The sequence below is a fragment of the Panthera onca genome, chromosome E2 (genome assembly GCF_046562875.1).
Source record: "Panthera onca isolate mPanOnc1 chromosome E2, mPanOnc1 haplotype 2, whole genome shotgun sequence".
Classification (NCBI taxonomy): Eukaryota; Metazoa; Chordata; class Mammalia; order Carnivora; family Felidae; genus Panthera; species Panthera onca.
In genome coordinates this window covers 40,855,166-40,874,468 of record NC_138353.1, presented here as the reverse complement: position 1 = coordinate 40,874,468, position 19,303 = coordinate 40,855,166, and positions in this window count along the sequence as shown.

Here is a 19,303-nt window from a genome sequence, read left to right as displayed (position 1 = left end):
AAGAAAAATGGATATTGAGTATAGACTGAGGTTCTCTCTCCTGAAGTATGTTCTGCATGATGTCAAAAGGGGTAACAAGGTACAATAATTTCTATGAGTAGCTCAGTTTGGGAACCGTTGATTATACAAACAAATAAAAATATATCCTCCTTTGGCTGGACTTCTCTGAGTCTTGAATAAGCAAATACAGCACACCCCAAGTCTGGTACAGTGTGAGGGAGCTACTATACATAATCATCTTCCATAAGACATCCTAGGAGACTGAGTTCTAGGGAAATGATCAGTAAGTACTTGTCCATCTGTTCTGCTAAAAGGTCCAGTATTTCAATATATTCTATATTATTGGGCAAAGTAACCTACCGCCAACTCTGTCCTTTGGGTGTCTATATAATGCCCATTGCCAAATCTTGAGAGGCAGAGAGACATCCTCAGCAAATATTATCGTGGTGTTTAGTGAAGGCAGATCTACACAAAACATGCATTTTCCAGTAGTACTTTCTCCCAGTCTATTGTGCAGTGCATGGCTCCTGGGTACCAGAGCCCCAGACATCCAGCTGCTGTAAATCACCCAAGAAAGGTGATCATTAAATAGATTAAAATGCATGGAAATTACCTAAATGTGGACCATTAGATTAAATGAAGCAGCTACAGCATAATGCCCTGATGGCTCCAGGAACTTTATTTAGATTATAACTGTACCAGTGTTGTGCAAATCACATGATTAAGGAGAATATTACAAATCTTACTACTCCCCCTTCTTCCACTAAGGGTTTGCAATTGAAATTCCTCCAAGGCTTAATAAACAGTTACCTCCAAGAAGGCACTTTGAAACTGACTTTCTAGACCAATCTGCATTTCGATGTGGTTCAGAGCAAAACCTTATCTCTGTGTGGCATGTTTGCAGGAATAACAATGTTTAAATAATGTCTGAAATGGAGCATAAAAATCCTTTGTAACTCAAATGGACATATTGAGAAATCTTAAGCTTCAGCTCACATTACCTTTTTGATATTTCTTTCAAAGACTGACAGTAAGACATCATCACTTGCAGAAAGTAACTCTCCAAGAGCCCTGTGCATATTTTTTGATGTAGTTCTTGCTTGCAAACTCTCTTCATAACTCTAATAAATGCCAATTTGGGGAGCAGGAGTGGTTAGAGCTTTAAATTTTTCATGAAATTCTATGTGAAATTGAAGTAGTCTGTCTATTTCTTTCTCTCTAACCTGATCACTGAAGAGAAAGGGAATAAAAACAGCATACATGTGTGTGCCTTCAAAAATACCTCTTAATTGGAGTCATTTAGGAAGCTCCAGGTAAGATCTTTTTTGGCAGAGAAAACCATCAGCCAAGGTGGGTTTTTCACTCCTTCATATCAAGTGCATTCTTGTTCTCTTATTAGATCATTTCATTTTATTGAGGCTGAATGCAAGAAAGCAAAGGGAAGAGAAGGGAGCTCATATCGCTTGAGCATCTGTTCAGTGACAAGTACTGTGCTTGGCGTTCTCTGCATTACCACAGGTCATGACATTTAACCCTCACAAAAACCTGTCCAGGCAGACACTATTGAGTCATTTATCAACTAATAAAACTGAAGCTTGAAGAGATCAGTTGATGGGCTATCAGGGTAGAATCAGATCTTGAACCTATTTGTATCCTGAGTAGGTCCATGCTCTTCCCACTATTTTCAGCTGTTTCACCGAGGGTCACACTTGTGCCAACACAAAGTACCAATAAACAGTCATAAAACACCCGGGCTGCCGTTTAGGTAGGAGCCTTGTTGGTAGGTGTTAAAAAATGGCCCTAGTGACTAAGCCTGGATCTCTTTTGCAAAATGGAAGAAGAATGCAGGAAAAAAAAGTAACAAAGAACTTAGGCATATCAGGCACTGTGTTAAGCATCTTAACATACATTATCTCATGTAATCCTCATGACAATCTCATGAGATGGTCACTGCTATTTATACTTTACAGATGAAAAAAAACTGAGGCTTGCAGAGAGATGAACTTCCAAAAGCCACAGAGATAATGAGTGATAGAACTAAGATCTAGGTTGTGGGAATCCCGAGCACCTCCAGGAGCACAGTGTACTGTTTAAATGCTATAGAGCAAAACAGCATGAGTGTTATGTGTTTGTTTTCCTTTTTTTATTATTTGCTTATTTTTGCTTACTTATACTTTTAAACAGTTTTATTGAAGTATAATTCGCTTGTCATACATGAACCATTTAAAGTATAAAATTTAATGTTCTTAGTAAATTCAAAGGGTTGTGCAACCCTGTGAATGACCACAATCTAATCTTAAAGCATATGTATTCTCTGAAAGGAAACCCCACACCCATTAGCAGTACTCCCCATTCTGCTCCTAATCCCCACTGCTAGACAAGCACTAGTCTACTTTCTGTCTCTATTGACTAGCCTATTCTAGACACTTCAGATAAATGGGATCATACAATGTTTGGTATTCTGTGACGGGGTCTTAGGATGTTTTTAAGATTAATCCTTGTTGTCACGTGTGTCAGTATTCCATTACTTTTTATTGTCAAATAATAGTCCATTGTATGGATATGCCACATTTTATTTATTTCATCATCCATTGATAGACATTGGGGTTATTTACACTTTTTGACAATTATAAATAACACTGCTCTATGCATAAGGTTTTACTTATATTGTACGGATATATGTTCTCAGTTCTTTTAGGTATACACCTAAGAGTGGAATTGCTGGGTCATATGGCAACTCTATGTTTGGTACTTTGAGGAACTTTCAAACTATTTCCCAAAGTGACTGCACCATTTTGCACTCCCACCAAGACTTTATGAGGGTTCTAATTTTTCCACATTTTTGCCAACTTATTACTGTCTATCCTTATGGTTTTAGCTATCCTAGTGGTCTAAAATGGTGTTTCAGTGTGATTTTGATTTCCATTTCCCTCATAAATAAGAATGTGGAACATCTTTTCACATGCTTGTTTGTCACTTATATACCTTTTTGGACAAATGTCTATTCAAATCCTTTGTCCAACTTTTCATTGGGCTGTCTTTTTATTATTGAGTCATAGTTGTCTTTTCACTCAATGGTATCTTTTGCAGTACAAAAAAATATTTACTTTGATGTCATCCTATTTATTTACTTTTTATTCTTTTGTCACTTGTGTTTTAGTATCATATCTAGGAAACCATGGCTAAACTCAAGGTAATGAAACTTTTATGTTTTCTTCTAAGATGTTTATACTTTTAGCTCTTACATTAAAGCTATGATCCATTTTAGGTTAACTTTTGTGCATGGTGTGAAGCAGGGGTCTCACTTGATTCTTTTGCATATGGATATCCAGTTGCCCCAGCACCATTTGTTGAAAAGAGCATGATTTTTGAGAAGACATAGTACTGATTATTATTTTTCTTTTCCCACTTAGCAGCAGTGGGAACTTGAACAAATTGCTCAACCTGTCTCTTCATCTATCAGTCTAGTAATGTGCCTACATGTCGATGTTAATGTGAAGAAGAGATAAGAATCTGAATCTCCATATTGGGTCCTTTGTACCATCTCCTACATGTAGTCACCATTAAACATACATCCAACATCCCACACCTCCACAACATGTTATTGAAATGAAATAATTACTTCCAACACTGTGAGTTTAAATAGAGACCGATTTCATGAATCTGATACTCCCATCTCACACCCCTAGGGAGCCCATTAGCCATTGTACATTGTTCAGCTGTTACTCAGAGGGTATACATATGGAGAAGTTACTGGATGTCAGGTATTTGAGAAGGAAGACATTTTCAGTAAATAGATTCCCATGTGATACAGTATTGTTATCTCCATTTGCAGACAAAGCATTCCATCTCTCCATCCTCTACATGAACCTGCCATACTCTATTGACTCCATTTTTGAGGGAGATGCTGGAGAGGATTCAATTCCTTGAGCATCATTTAGATTTTGACTTCTGCACTGTATCTTGTCTCCAGGATCCAATCCAGCGATTCTGAGTATATGTTTTGGTGTTGTATTTGGTGTTCCTTTTTTCCCATTTCTGAGAGATTCACTTTGCCTTCCAAAAAATAAGTTGTATATTTTACTTTGCTTCCAAAATGGCTGATTTTCCTAGCTATCAAAATGAACAGATGCACACAATCTAAGATTCCCAAGTCAGGAATGTTTATCACCAAGAGCAGAGAATCACATGCCCATTAATGCTTCCAGACCTCGAGATGGAATACTGGGTCCACCCTCATGTCCTTTCCTGGGGGTAGGAGACCTCTTCTTCCAACTAAAAGAGGCATGCTTTGGCCCAATTATATATGAGAGAAAATACCCTTCCTTGAGAACACTTCAGTCCCTCAACACCGGGCCTTTTCTCAGATTCATACAAATATTTCCTACACTCCAACCTTTATTCTCTCTCTGATAAAGTCTCACCATTAGAGCCTACCTGCAGACTGTTTTCTATAGCTGCACTGACCCATTCTTCCCTAGGGACATCTATACCTCAATCTGTGTAGTCTCTCCCCAATTCCTTTATTTTTTCCTTCTTTTGAAGAAAAAAAAAGGTTGGAGATCTATATTCTTTTTATTTTATTTTATTTTACTTTACTTTACTTTACTTTTATTGTATTTATTTATTTATTTATTTACTGAGAGAAAGAGAGCAAGTGGAGGAGGGGCAGGAGGAGAGGGAGAGAGAGAATCTTAAGCAGGCTTCATACTCAGCATGGAGCCTCCCGCAGGGCTCACAACCGTGAGATCATGACCTGAGCTTAAATCAAGAGTTGGCCGCTTAAAGTCTGAGCCACCCAAGTGCCCCAAGACCCATATTCTTTTGAAGGTTTCACTGATGACTGTTTTAAGGAAACAAACAGGGACTGACATACATGGGAAAGTAACAGAAGTTCTGGCATTTGACAATTTCTTTACCCACCTTGGTTCTTAGCCTTTGATAATCTCCGAGATGGAACTGGAGGCTGTGTTGAGCTTCTGCCCCCCCTGCTAGCTGAGGATGCAGTTCACCAAACGCCACCACTGTTTCTTCTCTCTTTGGAGAAGACCCTGCTGGCTGCTGGCTTTCTGCAGAGCTGCGCTTCCTCACTTGCTTACACACAACTAGGATGCTCCATCAATACCAAATGACTTAGATTTTTATAACACCAAACATTTCCTACCATGCCTTGCAAATGTGGCTGTCACTTCCTAGAATGCCATACCGTTCTCCTTGTTCAAAATGTAGACTCATTTTATTAGCTTCTTCAAAAATGAGCTCAAAATTTAAGCATTTAAAAATTTTTAAAGTTATATTTATTTTTGAGAGAGAGAGAGAGAAAATGAGCAGGGGAGGGGCAGAGAGAGGGAGACACAGAATCCAAAGCAGGCTCCAGGCTCCGAGCTGTCACAGAGCCCGATGCAGGGCTTGAACCCACGAACTAGGAGATCATGACCTGAGCTGAAGCTGGATGCTCAACTGACTTAGCCACCCAGAAGCCCCCAAATTTAAACATTTAAAAAAGCCTTCCCTGAGTAATCTCATCACTATATATAGTTAATTTTTCTCTTTTCTGTGACTAGCAATGTTTCAGGTCTATACTTACCACTTGGTCTGACAATATCTGTCTGTATGTTTGTCTTCTGTCTTAGACTACATTTCTTGAGAGCACAGTCTGCTTTATTTGCTTGTCTTTTAGCAGTAACTATTACTTGACACAGAGTAGTAGCTAATTAATACTCAGTAGATTGGTTTAAATTGAAAAGAAAGAAGTCAGGATTTGTGACTCCAATTATTAATGTAAAAAAAACAAAAACAACAACAAAAACCTGCTACTGAGATGAATTAAGCCTCTGAAATATTCCCACCGGTGATGCCCACCAGGCTCTAGAAGGTTACTTGTGCTATGCACACCCGTTCAGCTCACCAACACACCAGAGCTTACAAACAATGTGCACGGAGTGGCCTTTTGCAAATTAACATTCCCATCTCTCCTGATTCCTCTGGCAGAAACAAGCTTGCAAGTTAACAGGAATAAAGAATGGAAGGAGGGTATGAGGAGAGGTGGACAGAGGGAAGCATTTCATAATTTATTAAGATGAGAGCCCTGGCACCTCATTTATTTTACAAAAAGAACTACTGCTGTTCACATTTTTATGAGTTGGGACTTAACACAGGATTCCTATTTCCCCTCCACTCATCACCAGCCTTGCTGCCTGTGGACATGTTGCAGATTCACCGATGGGTTCCTAGAATCCTCCCTTTCCCCTTCCCACTGGGGCCTCTTCATTCCCAACTGCTGCTGCAAGAGTCCTGAATCTGTCTTCACTCAAGGGCATTGAGCTCCGCCCTCCTTAATCAATACTGAGCACAAAACCAAGGAAATGGCACTGTGCATGTGCAAACTTCCTTGGAAGCTGATCGCCCCATTTAGAACGAATTAACATCTAATTGGCAAGCAATCATGCCCAATAATTTTTAGATTTGTTTATTTTTCAGAGTCACATCTCTCAAAATACTGTCAATAGACCAATTATACAGGCTCTTCTCACTAGAACTCACCTGGAGGAGTGTCTTGTTATAAGCTTATAACTATTACTTAAGGCAAGTCTTTGCAGCTCAACTCTCTGCAGCAATAATGATAATAATAATAATAATAATAATAATAAAGGTAATTATAATAATAAATAAAACAAAATTGGAGATGTGAATGAAACTAGAGAAACAGTACTTTTTAGCCAAGTCTATACAAACAGGATGTATCTGACTATCTGCCAGGAATTTTTTCCTCTTGCCGAATTCTAATCAGTTTATATCACCTCTCCCCTTCCCAACTGGTGTCCTGAAGGGCCCAAGCAGCTGAGCTTTCAAAACAATCCTTGGGCCTCTATCGTCCTTTGCAAGAAAACCCCTGGAGTCTTTCCTTTAGATGTCAGCCATCCATTTCATTTTTTAAAACAACATTTTTTTTTAATATTGAGTCTACAGACAAAAAAGACAGAACAAAGGAAAATGTCAGATGCAGAAAGATTAGACCAGATCAGCCTAGGCTCAGAAAGCAGCAGAGGTTGCAGGGGTTATTCTGAAATGCTGGTCTTGTGCAAAATATCTTCATGTTCCATAAAGTATTTTGTTTTAGTTATTCTTCGCAAGGAACACTGACATAGATGTGATCCTTCCTTTTCTAGACCCCAGCAGCATAAAGGATATGTCTATGATTTACAACAGGGCTACAAATGGTAGTTTGTATGACGTCCATCTCAGGGGTCTCAAGGATCTCAAGTCCCGTCCACTGTCCCGGAAGAATTCTCAGAATCCTGGGGCACCCTATTAGGCAGAATTCAAAGATGTCCTCTAGCTACCATTCATTCTACCTTTGCTCTCCCTGCTCAGAATGGTGTCGGTCACCTTACATCTCAGGTGGAAGATGTGATTCTGGTGGCTGATGATGCCCATCTTGTTGCACCCATGGTTTTTAATGCTGATCTGGCTGCTAGTGTTCCTCACTAGCATTGGAGGGTAGTCTTATCAATAAGTGCCAGTATTGTTGGATATGTCTTAGAAATTAGATAAATTACTCTGGGTGTTATTTGGAAGTTAATTGAGTCTCTGTATCTTGACCCATAGCCAGAAACTTTGACAAGATTTCAACCCTCTACATGTTAGAATGAATCTCAGAGTCTCAGAACACTTTTTCCAAATAGAATTTCTCCTCTCTGTTCGTTTCATTATCTTAAGCCCAAAGGTTTAGGTCCTAAACAGTACTTTTAAGAGCTTCTTCAATATATCTTCAAGATGAGGGAGTAGGTCCTGTTGGAATTTGGATCCTCATTCAGGAGTGTGTGTGTGTGGGTTTGAGAGAGACATAAGGAAGTAAGACAGAGATGAGGAGGAGGAAGAGGAGGAGAAGGAGAAGAAGGAAGAAGTGAAGCAGGAGAAAGAGAAGCCATGTCTATACTCTGCCAAAGCATTTGTGAGTGTAGCCAAGAATCTACTGTGTCACTTTTCTTTTTCTGTCTACAGAATATCAACAGATAATTCATCTAATTTTTTTGGCACAGAAATGAGTTATCTTTTGTGATTGAGTTTTCCAAGGTTTTGCCCTGCGTAAAATAAAGCACTGCCCCTGCTCCCCTGACCTTTTAAACATGACTTCAGCAAATATCTCCAAGTAAGCAAAATAACTCCCCGGCTCCTTTCCACCTTCATGTTCAAGCATTTGCTGCATCTCTGTAATCTCTACCACCACCCAGTAGAAACCTGGATGTCCCAAAAACTCCCAACTGCACTGCTTTCTCCTAAAATACTTCATTTGTGTGTGTGTGTGTGTGTGTGTGTGTGTGTGTGTGTGTGAGAGAGAGAGAGAGAGAGAGAGACAGGAAAAGAGAGAGAGAGAGAGAAGCAGGGCTCATGTTCACCTGAGGCAGGGCTTGAGCTTACCCAGTGAGGGACTAGAACTCATGAACAGTGAGATCATGACATAAGCCAAAGTCAGATGCTTAATGATTGAGCCACCTAGGTGCCCTAAAATACTTCATTTCATAAAAAATCACCATTTTGTTTTCTTCCCTAAGGAAAAACATATGGTAATCAGAGTTACTGTTATGATCCTTATTAACTCCACCCACTCAGCACAGATCACTATTTTTTTCTTTCTTTTCTTTATTTACTTCCTCCTTCCCTCCCTCCCTCCCTCTCTCCCTTCTTTCCTTCCTTTATTTTGGTCTTTTGGTCTTACTTTTTTGAAAACACTTGCTTAAGAGTTACTTTGGCCATGTTGTTCAATCCTTCGGCCTTCATTTTACCCAGATAGAAACAGCATGTGTGAGAAAACATTGAGAGTGCCACAGTACTTACTGTTTCTTATAACCACAAAGTTCCATGTTTATTTCATATTTCTCTTTCTGTAACTGACCTCTTTATCAGTTTAATGTAGACTTTACTGAGGTTTTTTATAACTATTTGCTACTACCCCTTCCTTTTCTTTTTGTTTTCAGGGGTTTTATTATGATGTATCTGGACATAATTTTGACTTTATCTCATTTGGACTTTCCTGAGCTTCTTGAACCTATAAATTTATATCTTTCACCAAAATTGGGAAATTTTCAGCATTATTTCTTCAAATATTTTTTAAAGTTTATTTATAGATTTTGATAGAGAAAAATAGAGAAAGAGAAGGAGAGAGAGCACAGGAGGGGTAGAGAGAGAGGGAGACAGAGGATCCCAAATGGTTCCATCCACCTTGTCAGTTTAGAGACAGATGCGGGGCTCGATCTCACAAACCATGAGATCACGACCTGAGCTAGATCAAGAGGTGGACACTTAACCAACTGAGAAACCCAGGTGCCCCTCAAATATTTCTTCCGGTACCCAATCTTTCTCTTTTTTTCAGGGACATCAATGGCATAAGTATCAGATTTTTCTGTATTGTCTCATAGGTTTCAGGAACTCTATTTCCCCCTTCCCAATCTTTTCCTCCATGTTTTTCAATTTGCATAATTTTATTGACATATCTTTAGGTTCACTGACATTTCCTCTGTTGTCTCAGTTGTGCTATTGAGTCCATCTAGTGAATTTCTAATGTCAGATGTATTTTTTTCAGTTCTAAGATTTCCATTTGGTTTTGTTTTTATAGTTTCTCTCTCTTCTCTCTCTCTTTCAATTCATTTTGAGAGTACTAATCCTTACCTTTTTGACCACAGTAATATCTTCATTAAAGCCTTTGCCTGATAATTCCAACATGTAGGCTATATCAAAAATTAGGGGCATCTCAGTGGCTCAGTTGGTTAAGCATCAAACTTCAGTTCATGTCATGATCTTGCGATTTGTGAGTTCAAGCCCCGTGTCTAGCTCTGTGCTCAGAGCCTGGAACCTGATTCAGACTGTGTGTCCCTGTCTCTCTCTGCTCCTCCCCTGCCCATACTCTGTCTCTTTCTATCATAAATAAATAAAAATTAAAAAAAAATTTAAATGCTACTTGTTTGGATTGTGTTTTCCCTTAGCAGGAGCCAACTTTTTTTTTTCTGTAAGGATCAGATACTAATTATTTCAGGCTTTTGTGGCTTAGCCATATGATTTCTGTTGCAATGGCTCATCTAACACTGTAGCATGAAAGCCAGCATAGACAATAGAGAAATTAATGAGTACAGCTATATTCCAATAAAACTTTATTGATGGACACTAAAATTTGAATTACATACTATGTTCACATTTTCAAATATTCTTCTGATTCTTTTTTCAAATGTTTACATATATATAAAATCTCTTCTGACTTTATAAGTCATACTAGAATGGGTGTCGGGGCAGATTTGGCCCATGGACTATAGTGCACCAATGCCTATTTTGAGAAGTAGTCACAATTTTCTGGTTCCTTTTATGTAACTCATCTCAAATTGTATCCTGGACAAGTTAAATATGTTGTGAGACTCTGAAATTATAATCTTCTGGAGAACATTGATGTTATTTTGCTTGTGGCAGACTTGGCTGGGGTACAGGTCACAAGTGCTGTCTTCTGCGGGCAGAGGTTCCAATTTTGGTTCTGTTGCCAGTCTTTGCTATGGTCTTTGGATGTATGTCATCTACACATGCACCACTAAGAAGTAAGTGTGGCCATATACCCTCACCAAATGTGGATCGTAGTTGATATTCTAGTTCAATTCTCAAAACCTCTTCTAGGCTTTCTTGGGTCTCTTCTGTACATGTGCCTTTCAGGGTGAGCTCGGAGTTTCTGATGCACATACACAGAGTTAGGAGATCTCCTTTTCCAGCCCTCTTTTCTCCATGATTCCCCTATACCCTCCAGCTCTCAAGAGCCCCTTTCCCTGTTCCTATTGCTCTGACCAAGAAAAAAACAAGTGCTTTTTCTCAGAGTTTATTTGTTCTTGGCCATTTTCACATAGCCGGGGGTACCCTCTCAGCAAAGTAGTGAGAGAAAAATAATAAACAGTTTGGCTTCACCTCACAGATATGCTCTTCACACCTCACATTATCTGACCACAGAGATGGGTTTTCCTCACAGGGTTTAACTGCCCGCACCTCTGCACTTCTGCTACCACCATGTAGCCACACAAGCTGGCCTCTGGGCACAGCCAGGAGAGAGAAAAGGGAGAGAAAAAGTATATACTTGCAAGTTTTCAAGAGAGTAAATTTTAAATAGTATCATCACAATAAAAATGGTAATTGTGTGAGGGGATGGAGGTGTTTAACCTTACTGTGGTAATTTTTTTGCAATATATATATATATATATATGTGTGTGTGTGTGTGTGTGTGTGTGTGTATGTATACACACATATACACACACACACACACATATATGTATCGAATCATCGCATTGCATATATATATATATATATATATATATATATATATATATATATAATGTATATACCTTAAACTTATTTATATTATATGTCAATGATATCTCTGAAAAACTGAGGAAAAAAGGATGGGCAAAATGTCGCCCTCATAACATAAAGACTCATCAAATCACTGCACTGTACATCTGAAACTAATGTAACATTGTATGTCCACTACAATAAGAAAGAAAAAAAAGGTGGCTCTCTGACTTACAGTGTGACCCCATACTCTCTGGTTTATAGTGGTCTCTCTTCTAACTAGAGAGAATTTATCTGAGTTTTTGCTGTCCATACTTGGCTGTACTCTTCTGTCCTTAGGTCAATGCTGGGAGATAAAAGAAGAAAAGAATCCCTCTTCCATACTGCTCATTCTTCAAATTCACACTTCCCTGCCCAATCAACCTACAAGGTTTTACTTTTCGAAGACTTCAGGCAGTTGCTTTTTGCATTCAGGTTTTGAATTTCAGTTATAATCAGTTGGAGGGGATATAATGAGCTTACTTCATCTTGGCTAAGACTGGAAGTCTCTACCCAGTCCAGGAAGGAAAGTGATTCACACAAGGTCACAAAGGAAGACAGTGGAAGACACAGAAGCAGAACCTAGCACTTCTGAATCTTTTTGAACACCCCCTTCTGAGAGTAAATGTAGCAATGCTTACTTAGGAAAAATGGAAAGACATGTGGGTCTCAACGCATATGGAACTCACCTCCTCAAAGATTTCCTATGATGCTCCCCACCCTCACTCTTAATTCTGGGTACCCACTGGGTGCTCTGACAGCACCATATTAGCTTGCCTTACCCCTGGGCTAAGTCCTGCTAAAAATGATATGAGAAGGTTAGATAAAAACTCACCCATTCAGTCAATAACAGTACTGATATTGATAGGGGAGAACAAGTGTTTGTAAGTGTAAGGGCATGTATGCATACATGTTTATATGTGTATCTGGATGTATATTTGTATGTGGTTATCTATACATACATGTTTATGTTTCTTTATATGTGTGTGTGCCACATGTATATGTAAAGACCCTGAATGGCCATACTTTTGTGGGTCCAATTCTGGAGTCTCTATTCTATTCCATCAGTCTATGTGTCTGTTTTTGTGCCAATACCATGCTGTCTTGATGATTACAGCTCTGTAGTAGAGGTTAAAGTCTGGAATTATGATGCCTCCCGCCTTGGTCTTCTTCTTCAATATTACTTTGGCTATTCGGGGTCCAACTAATCTTTGACAAAGCAGGAAAGAATACCCAATGGAAAAAAGACAGTTTCTTTAACAAATGGTGCTGGGAGAACTGGACAGCAACATGCAAAAGAGTGAAACTAGACCATTTTCTTACACCATTCACAAAAATAAACTCAAAATGGATAAAGGACCTGAATGTGAGACAGGAAACTATCAAAACCCTAGAGGAGAGAACAGGAAAAAAACCTCTCTGACCTAAGCTGCAGCAATTTCTTACCTGACACATCTCCAAAGGCAAGGGAATTAAAAGCAAAATGAACTATTGGGACCTCATGAAGATAAAAAGCTTCTGCACTGCAAAGGAAACAATCAGAAAAACTAAAAGGCAACCGACAGAATGGGAAAAGATATTTGCAAATGACGTATCAGACAGAGGGCTAGTATCCAAAATCTATAAAGAACTCACCAGACTCCACACCTGAAAAACAAATAATCCAGTGAAGAAATGGGCAGAAAACATGAATAGACATTTCTCTAAAGAAGACATCCAGATGGCCAACAGGCACATGAAAAGATGCTCAATGTCACTCCTCATCAGGGAAATACAAATCAAAACCACACTGAGATACCACCTCACACCGGTCAGAGCGGCTAAAATGAACAAATCAGGAGACTATAGATGCTGGCGAGGATGTGGAGAAACAGGAACCCTCTTGCACTGTTGGTGGGAATGCAAAATGGGGCAGCCACTCTGGAAAATAGTGTGGAGGGTCCTCAAAAAAACTAAAAATAGATCTACCCTATGACCCAGCAATAGCACTGCTAGGAATTTACCCAAGGGATACAGGAGTGCTGATGTACAGGGGCACTTGTATCCCAATGTTTATAGCAGCACTTTCAACAATAGCCAAAGTATGGAAAGAGCCTAAATGTCCATCAAGTGATGAATGGATAAAGAAATTGTGGTTTATATACACAATGGAGTACTATGTGGCAATGAGAAAGAATGAAATATGGCCTTTTGTAGCTACGTGGATGGAAGTGGAGAGTGTTATGCTAAGTGAAATGAGTCATACAGAGAGAGACAGATACTATATGTTTTCACTCTTATGTGGATCCTGAGAAACTTAACAGAAGACCATGGAGGAGGGGAAGGAAAAAAAAAAGTTAGAGAGGGAGGGAGCTAAACCATAAGAGACTCTTAAAAAACTGAGAATAAACTGAGGGTCGATGGGGGGTGGGACAGAGGGGAAAGTGGGTGATAGGCATTGAGGAGGGCACCTGTTGGGATGAGCACTGGGTGTTGTATGGAAACCAATTTGAAAATAAATTTCATATTAAAAAATAAATAAATACTATTATGCCCCCACAAACAAATAAATAAATAAATCATTGACGTGGACAAGATAGGGTGGAGGTTGCAGCCCTGAGACAAAAGTTCAGAAATATCACTCAGATTGACAGTGTTCTGTTAACCAGTACCATTTGAATGGTTATTGGATTGGATTCTATTCTACCTAACCACCTTTCAGTTACAGATAAGACTGTCACAAGGGACTACTACACAGCCTCACTGGAATTCAGCACTGTCTATTGAATCCTTGTCACAGCAGACCAGTCTGTTAGACAAGACATGGAGCTTGGTTAAAACTGACTTGTTCTTTGTGATCCCTGCTAGACTTCATTTCAATTTTGTCATTTCTGTTGGGCAGTAAACATCACTGACAGATGTCATGGGGCATGGGGCAGATGGGCACATATTTTGGAACGTAGAATTCTTCTCTTGCTTAAAGTATATTAAGCATACTGATAACAATTCTGTTTGTCTGCAAGACTTCACCCAAGTTCATGTGCACTTCAGCCCATTCTCCTGTGTATTAGTAATTGCTTATTAGCCATAAAGTGAGTGTTTGAGCCAAAAAAAAGACCTTGAATGGAAATGAAGTTGCCTAAACCTAACTTGGCAGATGAAGAAACAGTGAAATGCAGATAATTCATAATCACTTTGTTAATGGGTCAGAACTTGAACGCCATTTTCCCAACATGTTACAATATATAACCAATTGCAGTCACTTAATAAATTTAGAGACAATGACATCTAACAAGGTGATAGAGAGAAAGGATTTAAGGTAAATCAATGACGACGGTGTACCACTCCAGTCTTAAATGCTCTTACTCAACCACAACAAAACCAGACAGTTTCTGCACAACTTGTCCTCCCCCCAGAAAGAAAGGAGTGCTGTCCTGTCTGTATTTATCAGCCATATGTGCTCTTCTGGAATGTCTGATTTTCCCATGCCATGCTCACAGATCCCTGTTTCCAAGGCACATACTTATATTCTGGCATTAAATCTACAAAACACAGCCTAGCACTCAGGATTTCTTCTAAGTACTGGGGAATAAGGAGGAAAACCTGTGTTTGGCTTCATATAGATCTTTGGAATCAAATACTTTTATTGGTCCAAATATAAATGGCATTGGAAAACTATGTCAAAATGTCCCAATTACCACTCAGGGAGCACACCTTCAGGCTGCAGTTTTTATGGATGAGGCATTAGTTCAAAATCCCCATTTTGCTGCATTGAATGAGCCTGATTTGCAATGTTCCTTATTGCAAAGAGACTCTGACTTAGCTAACACTGTGTTCGAGAAAGGAAGGACTATTCTAATGACTCTGCTTTAGTAAAATGGCTGCAGCAGAAGAAGCTTCGGCAAGAGCCAGTTCTATATTCCAGCCCTGGATGGGACATTCAATAAGCAGGATTTCATTTGGTGTATGCTCAATTTGGGGAGCAGGAGTGTAGGTGTTATTATTATTTCCATCCAGGGATGGATAACTGAAGTTCAGGCTCTTAAAACAATAAGCTGAAATTACAAAAACTAATATTCATGAAACAAGACCCCTATCTTACACCTCTCACAAAATTAACTCAAAGTGGATTCAGACTTAAATGTAAAGCCTGAAACCATGAAACTCCTAGAAAAAAACAGAGAAATAAAGCTCCTTGTTAATGATATTTTGAATGTGACACAGAAAGAGTAGCAACAAAATAAAAAATATATAGGTGATACTCTATCAAACTAAAAATTTCTGCACAGCAAAAGAAACCATCAAACAAAGTGAAAAGACAGCCTACAGAACAGGAAAAAATATTTTTAAGCCATATATCTGGTAAAGGATTGATATCCAAAATATATAAAGAACTCATACAACTCAACAGCAAAATAAATAAATAAATAAATAAATAATCCAATTAAAAAATGGGCAAAGGACTGGAATAGACCTTTTTCCAAAGAAGATACTCCAAAAGCCAAAATAAAAAGTTGTTCAACACTGCTGGTTTTTAGAAAAGGCAAATTTAAATCACTATGAGATATCACCTCACACCTGTTATATTATCAAAGAGACAAGAGGTAACAAGTGTTGACATGGATATGGAGAAAAGGGAACCTACAAGACTATGGAGAATCCTCCAAAAATTAAAAGTAGAACCACCATATGATCCAACATTCCATTTCTGGAAGTATATCCAAAGGAAATGAAAACATTAACTTGAATCAACACCTACAACCCCATGTTCATAGCAGTATTACCTATAATATCCAAGACCTTAGGTTGTCTGAACAATCTAAACATCCATCAATGGATAAATAGACAAAAAAGTTAGGATACGTATACACACACATACAAACACACACATATGTATGTACACATACACACACATGCATACACACAAAGTGGAATATTATTCAGCCATTAAAAATGAATAAATCCAGGGGCACCTGGGTGACTCAGTTGGTTAAGTGTCTGACTCTTGATTTTAGCTCACACACTCTTGATTTTAGATCTCACAATCTGTGAGATCGAGCCCCAGGTCGGGCTGTGCACTAATAATAGTGCAGACCCTGCTTAGGATTCATTTCCTCTCTCTCTGTCCCTCACCCAAACTCTCAAAATAAATAATAAACTTAAAACAGTGAGTAAATCATACCATTTTTGGAAACAGATGGACCTGGGAGGCATTATGCTGAATGAAATTAATAAGATAAAGAAAGACAAATACTAGGGGAACCTGGGTGGCTCAGTTGGTGAAGCGTCCAACTTTGGCTCAGGTCATGATCTCACAGTTTATGAGTTCAAGCCCAGCATTGGACTCTGGGCTGACAGCTTGGAGCCTGGAGTCTGCTTCAGATTCTGTGTCTCCTCTCTCTCTTCCCCTCCCCCACTCACCTTCTGTCTCTCAAAAATAAAAACATTAAAAAAATAAAAAAAAGAAACACAAATACTATATGATCTCACTTACATGTGGAGTCTAAAACAAACAAACAAACAAACAAACAAACACCCAACAACCAACAACAACAGAAAACAAACTCATAGAAAATGAGATCTGATTTGTGTTTACTAGAGACAGAAGGTAGGGGAGGAAAACTGGATGCAGGTGGTCAAAAGGTTAAACTTCCACTTATAAGATAAATAAGTAGTTGGGATGTAACACACGACATGATGACTAAAGCTAACACTGTTGTATGATATATGGGGATGCTATGTGATATACGGGGAAGTTGTCAAGAGAGTAAATCCTTATCTCATCATAAGAAAAACTTTTTTTCTTTTTTCTTTTCTTTTTACTGTACCAGATGAAATTATACATGTTAGCTGAACCTATCGTGGTAATCATGTAAATCAAACTATCATGTTGTATACCTTAAATTTATACAGTGATATATGTCAATTATTTCTCAATAAAACTAGAAAAAATTAGGAAAAAAATAAACCTTAATACTCACTGTCCACATGAGTTTGAAGCCCACTTCTGGTATAGATGTTGTATCTGTTATTTACAACATAACAGACTACCCAAAATATGTTAGGTTATAAACAGCAGATTATTTGTTCATGGTTTTACATTCTGGGGTGAGCTTAGCTGAGCAGTTCTTGTGATACTCTCCCCAGGTCATGCACGTGTGTGCAATTATCAGGTGGCCTAAGTGAGGTGAGCTGTGGCAAGGTGGGTGCATTTACATGCCCAGTTAGGGCTGTCAGCTGGGGTAGTGGTGTCTTCCATATGTCCTTTATAGCAGGATGGCCCTCATTTCTTATGTAATGGTCACAGAATTGCAAGAGTGCACACTTGTATGCAAGTGCTTATCCAGCCTCTCTTGTGTCGAATTAGCTTATACCCCATTAGCCAAAGAAAATCAGCTGTCAGTCCTAGAGTCAATCTGTGCAGGAGAGTGATCGTCAGAATGCAGAGATTTTAGGAAACAAGATTTGTTGAGGGCTGTTCTTGTAATAATCTCTCATAGCGATTTTGAAACCTAGGTCTGTCCGATTCCAGGGAAGGACTCTGCCCATAAAATAAAGTTGAGGACTTATTGCTTCAAGTTTTCTTGTATGATTTTTCTGTCTAAACCATAATCAACATTAGTTGGATGACAACTTGAAACACCCACACACCCACACACAAAATTTCCATATACAACAGTTGCATTCATAAGCATGTACAGACAGCCAGAGTTAAAAAGCAAGAAAGCTCACAATAATGGGAATGTGTCAAAAGGATACAGAAGCCAACTGAAAGAGCTACCAATGACCAAAGCTGGAAGAATCTCATCAACAAAATAAACAAAGTAGTATTAGATTATAACCCAAAGCATATATATACAATGGAATATTACTCAGGCATCAAAAAGAATCTTGCCATTTGCAATGATGTAGATCGAGCTAGAGTATATTATGCTAGGTGAAATAAGTCAGTCAGAGAAAGACAAATACCATATAATTTCACCCAAATGTGGAATTTAAGAAACAAAACAGATGAACATATGGGGGAGGGGGGAGAGGAAAACAAACCATGAGAGACTCTTGTTTTTAATTTTTTTTAATATATTTTTTTACATTTTTATTTATTTTTGAGAGACAGAGCACAAGTGGGGGAGGAGCAGAGAGAGAATGAGACACAGAATCAGAAGCAGGCTGCAGGCTCTGAGCTGTCAGCGCAGAGCCCGATGCGGGGCTCGAACTCACAAACTGTGAGATCATGACCTGAGCCGAAGTCGGGCGCTTAACCGACTGAGCCACCCAGGTGCCCCAGACTCTTTTTTTTTAAAGTTTATTTATATTTGAGAGAGAGAGAGAGTACAATCAGGGGAGGGGCAGAGAGAGAGAGAGAATCTGAAGCAGAGCCCAACAAGAAGCTCAAACTGCAAACTGAGAGATCATGACCTGGGCCGAAGTTGAATGCTTAACTGACGGAGCCACCCATGTGCCCCAAATCATGAGAGACACTCAAAGATAGAGAACAAACTGAAGGTTGATGGAGGGAAGTCAGTGGAGGATGGGCTAGATGGGTGATGAGTATCAAGGAGGTCACTTGGTATGATGAACACTGGGTGTTGTATGTTATTGATGAATCACTGAATTCAACTCCTAAAGCCAGTATTGCACTGTATGTAACTAACTATAATTTAAATCACAATTTGGAAGAAAAAAAAGATTATAACCTAAAGTATGAAATAAATATCCATGAGTCCATACTGACATAAATAAATGATTGAATACACAAATAAGTGGGAAAGAAGAGATAAGTATCCCATGCTTACAAATTCCAAATAATTTATATAGATACTCCATTCTCAAGGCAATGAATGAAGCATAACTCCCCAAATCTTAAGTGTGGGCTGAGTAGTGACTTCACTGTAAGGAGTATAAAAGGGGTAAGGGAGAAACCTGACAAATACCACCTCGTTCGATGCCAAGATTAGCATCCACAGTG